General features: G+C 35.9%; 1 long non-coding RNA gene across 3 annotated transcripts in view; it reads right to left on the minus strand.

Annotated features, from left to right (window-relative positions):
- Positions 1-300: 300 nt before the first annotated feature.
- The window catches only part of LOC135224452 (uncharacterized), a 158,951-nt gene continuing 150,174 nt past the window's right edge, over positions 301-9,077 (minus strand). For all 3 annotated transcript variants that reach the window (XR_010316743.1, XR_010316742.1, XR_010316744.1), the window contains one exon: positions 301-2,154. This is a non-coding gene — a long non-coding RNA (uncharacterized LOC135224452). The remainder of the gene's footprint in view (positions 2,155-9,077) is intronic.

Genomic DNA, 9,077 nt, shown 5'->3' on the forward strand with positions numbered 1-9,077 from the left:
TGTGATGTGGAAGTAACCATTGATGCCAGTTCCGGTATTCTATTCTTTAATATAATTGCGCTGTGCAAGAGTATTCTTCTTTAGTAATTTAGTTTGGCTATATATTTCAGAATTAAGTTAGGTACGGCATCTTTCCACATAGTATGTGTAATTAATGTAAGTATGTTTTGTTCAGAGATAAATAGATTTTCGTAGAAAATCGCCCTGTTTTAGGATCCTTGGACAACAGTTTACACAGCGTAAGCATTGGTTGCCAAAGCAATGGTCCAGTGTTTATTCGGACCTGTAAAAGTTTCTTAAACGAGAACCCCAAATGTTGTTGTAAATATATAATTTACTCTTATATATATGGGAGTGGATGAAAGAAGAAGAACAGACGAGAAAAAGATAAAAAGAGAAATATAAGCGACAACCGAGGAAGAAATGTTTCTGCAGGGAGAAAAACAAAAAGTTTAGAGAAGCAACGGCATGTCCTGGTCAAAAGATAGCAAAATGGTTTCTACCTCCGGAGACGAGGAGAAAGGAGGTTTAAGGAAAAAGAAAATTATGGGAATCAGCGAAAGTGATTTTAATTAACTGTGGAAAAATTCCTAGAAATTGTTCGTAGGGAAAACGAAATGACCACTGTGTCCAGCAGGCAAAAATACGAAGGAATCAAAAGTCAGAACTATAAATTATGAAGACATATATGAAAGTGTAAATAATGGAAACAAGAGAAAACAGGAATAATAACGAAAGACGAGAAGAAATGTATAGTACATAAAAAATTCATGTTAAACTAGTTGCATTGTTTCAAGAAAGGAAAAAAGGATAATGAAATATTTCTGAATTTCGTTGGTTGAGTGATAAATATAACATCAAAATTTATTTTCATGAAACCTTATATACTCAGGACAGAAACTTTATTCATCTCAATCAAGGCGACTAATTTACAACAGCCTGATGTAAAAATCAAGTCTATTTATAATAATACATAATTATTTCACCTATCAGTCACAGATTCCAGAAGCCACTGTTAATGTTTATAACCGAATTAATTAATTCGGATAAATAAAATATATATATGAAGAAACATTTTATTTTCAATAAAGGTCATCAAGTAAATGTGAGGTTTTTATTCCCCAAAATAAATGAATATACAAATATAGCTCGAGGAAAACTATCTTAATAGAATTCGGTCATTGTTACCACAGCAGACTGATATTAATTAATATTTTTGACACTGGTATGCCTTTTGAAAATTACCTTATAAAGAAATATTACCACTGAAATAAATATAATAAGGTATGTACGTTTTACAAAGTGGTTCCAATCAGGACCAAAAAAACTTCTCTAAATAATCATTACAAATAAAATCAGAAAAAGCAAAAGAATTTCCAGGAAGGTTGTATGTGACATGGCATTTTTGCGTATTAAAGTGAAAATGAAATATATATAATTCTATTCAATCTTACTTCAAGAATCACACCAAACGTTCACAAAACAGGTAAGAGCAAGTCTTAGGATCACGGCTACCAAATGCAAATACTGGTTTCCACAGCAACAGTCCAGCGGATTTAGACCTAACAGAATAGCATATGACTGAGCAAATAAAATACAGATGAAGGGTACGACGGGATAACGAGAACAGATTACTTTACATGAACAAAAAAAACATTTGAGCTAAACAGACTAAGTATAACTTGTTTGGAAGAAGTGAAAAAAAGTTACATATTCTCATTTTTATAAACAGCTATGTAAATGAATAAAATATTTTTAAACACCAGCAATTAATCTGCAAAGAACTTCCTTATCATAATAATTAATGTGCAGTTCATTTTCTGTGATAGCAAGTAAGTGGAGATGATTTTCCTTCGAAGAACTGAAGCTTCAATATTCAAGCAAGTCACTTACACAAAATGATATATAAAAATGTCCACAATCTTAAAATTTCCCTAGAATTTCAAACAGCAAAACATAAATCTCAGTAACACTCATATAAAAAGTTCCTGTTTGTCAAGAATACGATTATATGCTCGCAATGGTGGCTGGTGAACGGAGAACGCAACATCACTTCGCGTTTGAATGTGAAGTTACGGTTTGTTGACATGTTTCTTAGGAAGAAGTCCTCGATATTTCTCTACGTGGGTCAAGTAGCTGCGCTCTCCAAGGATCCTGGAATGGAGGAAAATATTTCACTGAGGTTTCTTACCTTTGGCATAAATTTTTCAGCCATTAATACTGCTCTGCAAAAGCGTGTTCCTCCTAACTTTATGCATTGCTATGTAAGGACTCAAGAATCCTCTTTCCACCGTTATCCCAACACTAAAGGGTCGGTTGCCTGATGCGCCTTTCCTTACAACATCAGGCATGGCTTATTATTTGGCAAAGGGGTTTTTACGGCCGCATGCTCTTGCTGTCATCAACCACAGTTATTGGCGGTGGGCCTCGCCTTTGACTAAAAAGTCAACCTGCAAGGCAGCAGTTTCTACAGTGATTGGCGGTGGGCCTAGCCTTCTACTAAAAACGTAAGACTGCACGGCAGCAGTTTCTACAGTGATTGGCGGTGGGCCTAGCCTTCTACTAAAAATGTAAGACTGCAAGACAACAGTTTCTACAGTGATTGGCGGTGGGCCTAATCTTCTACTAAAAATGTAAGACTGCAAGACAACAGTTTCTACAGTGATTGGCGGTGGGCCTAATCTTCTACTAAAAATGTAAGACTGCAAGACAACAGTTTCTACAGTGATTGGCGGTGGGCCTAGCCTTCTACTAAAAATGTAAGACTGCAAGACAACAGTTTCTACAGTGATTGGCGGTGGGCCTAATCTTCTACTAAAAATGTAAGACTGCAAGTCAACAGTTTCTACAGTGATTGGCGGTGGGCCTAATCTTCTACTAAAAATGTAAGACTGCAAGACAACAGTTTCTACAGTGATTGGCGGTGGGCCTAATCTTCTACTAAAAATGTAAGACTGCAAGACAACAGTTTCTACGGTGATTGGCGGTGGGCCTTAATTCTTCTACTAAAAATGTAAGACTGCAAGGACAACGTTTTACAGTGATTGGCGGTGGGCCTAATCTTCTACTAAATATGTAAGACTGCAAGACAACAGTTTCTACGGTGATTGGCGGTGGGCCTAGCCTTCTACTAAAACTGTAAGACTGCAAGGCAGCAGCTGTCCCTTTAGTCGCCTTTTACGACACGCAGGACCTACGGGGTAGTAAAGAGGGTGGTAAAGAATCAAGAATAGTATGGTTAAAGACGTAATTTATTCCCCAAAACTTACTATATTTAAATAAAGCACAATGTGCGCCTAGTTATCATTTTTCTTGTGTAACACAGTCTACAGGTGATGAATTCTAAGTGTAACTGACAAAATCTTTAAAGATGAAACTGCACAAAAAAGAGAGTTTTAAATGTCTATAGCCTTTTTCATAACAGTGCCTTTTGAAAAAATCTTTATATTATCTGGGAAAGTATAAATCTAGACTCAATTTGGAGTTACGGAATTAAACGAAGTTTATCTCAAAAGAACAATTTGTCGATGATTGACTGCGCAACTTTCAAAATCGTTGTCATGAAACGGAACGTGTATTTCTATGACATCCTGGAAACACATTTCATAATGCATTCTCCTCTGAGACATTGGACACAAAGGGGAAACCAATTCCCTTTGTCTAAAGTCTGCTCTAGTTTTTTGTGATCGAGTAATATCTAGCAGTGATGGTATGACGTAACCTCAAATAGGATTACAACTGACAATAACCAATCTCCGCTGAGATTGATGACATCACCATCAGCAAAAAAAAATAAATAAATAAAAAGAGGAAGTTTATTTAGCCGTTACATTTTACCTGTTTCACACCATGGGCTATGATATTCACCTGCTCTAGAAATGGGTCACAATGGCGCCTGCAAAGAAAAAAAAAAGATCGAGTCGTCTATAAAAGTCCTTCATCAAAGAAAATCCTTCATCTCTGATACACGAGAGAGTAAATCTATTTCCTTTATAGGCACTGACGGACCGTTGACTTCAAATAGATATTCCAGGAATGCTTAATAATAATGCAGAAGGGTATCTGGAATCCCGAAAAAAAAAAAAAAAAAAAACATATGCCCTGGATAAACATAGTAGAGGAGGAGGAAAAAAAAAACTACTTTGACCCGGTTACGAAGAGACCTAATTAGCATTTCCGGGAAATAAAATGTAATTAATTAGATCCTCTTCCTTAAAACGGCGATCAGGTGCCGACCATTCCGTCTCAACCTTCGCGAGAAGAGACTCAAATATTAATGAAGAATTCGGGGCGTTTGGATTTTGGATTTCCGACTCTCTCTCTCTCTCTCTCTCTCTCTCTCAAGTCGGTTTCGACCTTGAACTGGGATGGAGATAAGAAAGAGGGTCCTCCCCTGCCCCCGCCCCCCTCTCTCTCTCTCTCTCTCAAGTCGTTTTCGATCTTGAGCTTGGAAGATCGATAAAGGAAGACGCCCCCGCCTCTCTCTCTCTCTCTCTCTCTCTCGTTTTCGATCCTTAACTCAGGAGGAAAAAAGGGGGGGTCCGATCCCTCTTCAGAAAAGGATTACGCGGTTCAGACGAAAGGGATTTCTTCATTAATTCCCAATAATTAGGATGGAAGGAACCAGGAAAAGACTGCGAATATTTATGAATGGCTTATTTTCTTTTTCTGAATAAAATTCAACTCGAAATTAATTCCCTACGAACAAGGTACCTTTAAAAGGTATGACTGGGCAAGGAATATTTTCGCCTAAGGAAATACAAACTTACTCTTTATCAATTCTGTTTAGCATATATATATACATAACATACATATATACATATATATATCTATATATATATATATATATATATATATATATATATATATATATATATATATATATATATATATATACATACACATATATATCATGAGTATATAATATATATATTATATAATATAATATAGTATATATAATTATCGTATAATATATATATACACATACACTTTGTCAGTGAAATGACAGTTTAATAAAAACTGCTATTAAATTATAAATATTTTTCCTCTCACTTAGGTTTCTTGTTCATTTTATATTTCGGTTTAACATTTTTTGTTGGCTAGTATTTTTAGGCAAATGGAATTTATCTTAACTGGTTCAGTTTTCTGTTAGTGCAGGAACAAAATATCGGATCTAGGGGGAGAGAGAGAGAGAGAGAGAGAGAGAGAGAGAGAGAGAGAGAGAGAGAGAGAGAGAGAGAGAGAGAGAGAGACTGCATGAAAAGTTACTAATCCTCCACTAGCAGAGATGACAAATCGTTGACACGTTTTGAATGAGAGATAATTACTCAAAACTGAAAAGCACATTGTTTCTTTGAATGAGGTCAACGTTTTAAAGAAGGTTAATCAATAAATCTGAAAAAGGACCTTCTGTAAACTTTAAAAACTGTGTTTTTCAAAATGTTTTCGACAAACACTGCCTTCTCGATAAAATCAAGCAGAATGTCCTCGTCAAGCAACACATAAAATAAGAGGGAATAGGGATTTACAACTCAGTATTTCAGAGGCAAAAGCTTCTATTAGCTGAAAAGTGCCTAGAGGTATACACCAAGCCTAGTACCCTCTCACTACTTCACCCCACCAACGGGTCGCCTTCGAGGTAGAGACCCATGCCTGGCGTAACGTTATCTTCGTCGAAACCACTCACAACTCAGGCAGAAAGGATACTAAATTAAGAGGCAAAAAAAAAACTTTTTTTAAAAAACGATGGAAATCTGAAGAAACAAATAAATCATTACGTAATAGAAAAACTGCAATGATTTAACGTAAAAAAGGAGGAATTCAGTAATGGTAAACAGACTAAAACTTCCACGACAGCCATTTATTCTGTTAATATTTCTTTCTTTCCCTTAATGCCGTTTGCACTCCGAAAGCAAATTAGCATATAAAATGGCTGTGATTATTCCCTACTTTTTCCTTTCTTAAGGAGTCCGAGCCTGGCATTCTGATACAGAAAGAAATAAAAAGTCAGTTTCATCCTATTTCTAATGTTTTTTTTATATATTTCTACATTGATTCTTATCTCTTCCTGTCTCTTCCTAATGGGACGTTTCTATCAACTTATCCACACGAATTTAAATTGATCTAGCGAGAGACATGTTCTAGGCACTGTGAGGTGCAAAATGTCATTGATTAAAATGGCACCCCTGATATCAAAAGATCATCATTGACGTCAGCAGTATTCTCACAATAGTCACGCTTTTTTCATCATTCATAAAGTATAATTAATTGTTGTAATCTTTCTGTCTTCCTGTGTGTTGTTTAACAACACCTTTGTACAATCTTTTCCCTTTTTTAAATGCGTAGCAAAAAGGTTATCACGTCCGTCAGAAGTGTTGGAGAGTCATTTATGGCAGACACCTTTCTTCCAACATTCATTTTGTCTATTTAATTCCGTCGTATTTCCTCCTCTTCTCTGTTGAAACCTATCTTCCCTTCCCTTCTTGCCTATCTTTCTTTCTAAGTTACTGCAGTTCACTGGTGATTTTTGCACTCCCCTAATCACCTCCACAAGCGTTTCTTGTCTGATGGAGAGTGAGCGTCAGCCTTAAGACTGATGCATATACTTTGAGAACGCCATAAAACTTCGAGCTTAAACCTTGAGAGTCCTCTCAAGGTTTGTATATAATGACCAATCAATTTATCAGTTAGTCACAGGTTTTCCATCTTAAAGATTTTTGTAGACTGAAAAACATAAAAGGTACCTTTTTGTACTTCAAATAGATTGTTTTGACGTAAAGTAATCTTCATCCGAAAATCTGTAACCCCCTGATTACATGTTTCTGTGGTTACTTCTTTCCTCTGCTACCAAACCCTAGAATTTTCTCCCTGCTTCTGTTTTTCCACAATCCCATATACCTTCCATCATCGTTATACCCTATTCATAATCCTTCCTGTTACTTTTCTCTGTTTCCTTCCGTCTTGGTTTAGAAAAGTGTATCAGACTGCACTTCCATTGGCTTCTTCACTTAAAATGGAAGGTTCCAGTGATTTATCTCCAGCTAAAGCAATACTCAGAACATGAAAGCTTCAGTAAAGGGACTGAATAAGGATTTTTAGCTAGTTATAATAAGAGAATTTCAAGGGATGACGTAACCTCTGGCTGTGAAAGGTGTCTAATAATGAACTCATCTCGAAACGACAACATACAAGAATTTTCACCTCGCCAAGGCCATTGCAGAAAGCTTTCCATATTACCAGATACAAAGGAGAATGCCAGGAATTTCCTCATTTCCCATAACCAAGTCAACGTTTGGAGAATAATGATCTCACACGACATCAAATGACCTCTCATGACATCAAAGGAGAGGAATTAAAAAGTACTAAATCCAGTTCCAGTTGTTACTCCGAGTATCCTGGGAATTTTATTCTTGGCGCAAAAGTTTTAAACGAGACACTCGCACGCAAGCACACACAGTTTAAATAGAACGACCTAATTCGCATTCCCTCCCAATAAAGAAATGAGCTCTCGCCAGTGTCCCACTTTTATTTTTTGGCGAGAATCAGATGCAAATGAATTCCTGTGATTCCGGTAAAGAAGGCGAATGAAAATATGGAAAAAATGACAGACTTTTGGATCCCCTAATTGGCTGGCACGGAAAATGTCTCTTTGACGAGAATGCTTTAACGCAATGATCCGTTCAAAGGCCAATCGACGAAGGGGAAAAACAAAAACATTCACTTTTCCTCGCTTGTCGTGTACGGTTATACTTCTTTTCTCTCTCTCTCTCTCTCTCTCTCTCTGTCGGGAAAAAATATACGAGTCGTTTTAAAAGTCGCACACCACAACGACAGTCGCTTTCATCAAATGTTTCATAATCACACGTCCAGAGGAAAAACGTAAATGTTTTTTTAAAAACGAAAATTAATTCATTTTCTGTCAAACGGAAACCTTGAAATCTCGGTAGTTAATTAGAATATATTTAGTGACCGAAAGACTCAAAGACAATCACAAATGCCTGTTGTGAAAGTGAGTGTATGCGTATGAAATGGTGCACCAGCGCGCGCGCACACACGAACATTATATAATATATATATTATTATATATATATATATATATATATATATATATATATATATATATATATATATATATATATATATATATATATATATTATATATATATATATATATATATAATTATTTTATAACGATACTGCAGCTTATATCATGGCTGATAATATTATCGTATTGTTTTTATATATACATTTGTTTGGTTAAATATTTAAGTTAACAAAAGTTCAGTGAGTGATGGTTTGTTGTCAAATACGCCTGTGATAATAATAATAATAACCCAGGGAAGGGTTCGAAAGCTTTCTGTAAAGTCTTCAAAATTATACACGGACTTTTTACACTTTGTATTATTGTGGACCCTTTAGAACATTATATATACTCTCGTGATAGAGAGTTTTTCCCTAATATAATAATAATAATAATAATAATAATAATAATAATAATAATAATAATAATAATAATAATAATAATAATAATGGGTATTAGGTTAACGCAGTTTAGTTTTTTCTTTTGTTTTTTTCATTTATCGAGTTTTAATCAGCTTTGTTTCCTTAAAGTTTCTTTTGCTTAAGCAGCCGTATGCTGGTTAATTAATGTAAAGCTTTTTGTGTTGTTGAACGCCCCCTCCTCCCTTGTTTATAACTGTGAACTATCGTTCTAACGATTGTTTTGTAATTTATGTTTGAACTATGGTGGATGGTTCGTAGGTGTACTGTGAACGTTGATGGTCTCCCCGAGTAAGTTCGGGCTTTTGGGACGCTGCTTGTCAGACCATCCCCTTGGGCAGCTTACGCTTTTGAATTAGTAGAGGACGACCTTTTGGCAGTGTATGTTGAAAACGACGCTGTTGGATTCTTTTCTCACGACCGTCCATGATGCCTTAGTCACCTGTGACTCTGTTACTGTTGGATCGCAGCTCTTGTGCGCTGATGCTTCATTCACGAGCGACCTCAGTGTCTGCTTCACGGGGTTCCGCAGAGGCATATACCATTTGCGACTTCTCGTATTACCCCTTATTCCCGTC

Source organism: Macrobrachium nipponense, chromosome 12 (genome assembly GCF_015104395.2).
Source record: "Macrobrachium nipponense isolate FS-2020 chromosome 12, ASM1510439v2, whole genome shotgun sequence".
In the NCBI taxonomy this organism is placed as follows: Eukaryota; Metazoa; Arthropoda; class Malacostraca; order Decapoda; family Palaemonidae; genus Macrobrachium; species Macrobrachium nipponense.